We start from the raw sequence: 856 nt of genomic DNA, 5'->3' as shown, positions 1-856 counted from the left end.
CAGGAATGGGTGCCCTGAACAAGCAGGCACACCCATAGGGAGGTGAATAACGGGTTCTGTTCCCTGTTCCCAACGTTCCCTCCCCTGGTTCCCCCTGGCTGGGCACTCCAGGGTTCACAGCCCATCCCACGCTTCTAATGATCCTGTAAGTTCCCCCCCTGTTCACACATTCCATTCTAGCAGGTACTTTTCACCTTTTCAGGTCTAATTCTGCCCTTTCCTGCCCCCTTGGCCGCCTTCCCCATCCCCCCCTGATCTGCACCCACTGGTGCCCTCCTGCCCCGAGGAGCAGGACAGAAGGGGCTTTGTTGGGTCTGACCTTGGCCATCGATCCTGCTCCGTGCTGGGACCCCCAGATGGAGCCCCAGTCAGTCCCTCAGTTGCCTGGACCATAAAACCACCCCAGGTGTCATTGGAACGTGCAGAGATCTCACTTCTCTTAAACTATTAGTTCCCCAACACTGGGGTATAGATAAAAAAACCCCAACAACGTGCTCCTAACACCAGGATGTGAGAACAACACTAAACCCAACACTCTGCTTCTAACCCTAAGGATGCAAAAACAACGCTAAGTTCCATTTCTAGCAGCTGGGACCAGAGCTGCAGCTCCCAGCTGTGCTGTGAGGAGCTGCCTCCTCCTCCTCCCCGGCCTTCGTCCCCCTGAGGGGCAGTGAAAGGTTTTCAAGCAGCGGCTTTTTCGCTCTGACACCCCCGCCCTGTGAAGGCGGAGCAGGGCCCAGCCCCTCCTCCGAGCCTCTGCGGACACGCGTGTGGGGGTTTTGGTTCGGTTTTAGGAAGTTTGGGGATGATTTTTACTAAAGAAAAGGGGCCCTGGGAGCGCTGAGCTCTGACTCCC

Source organism: Chaetura pelagica, unplaced genomic scaffold (assembly GCF_000747805.2).
Source record: "Chaetura pelagica isolate M959 unplaced genomic scaffold, ChaPel_1.0 scaffold595, whole genome shotgun sequence".
NCBI classification, from domain to species: Eukaryota; Metazoa; Chordata; class Aves; order Apodiformes; family Apodidae; genus Chaetura; species Chaetura pelagica.
This window is presented reverse-complemented; position numbering follows the sequence as displayed.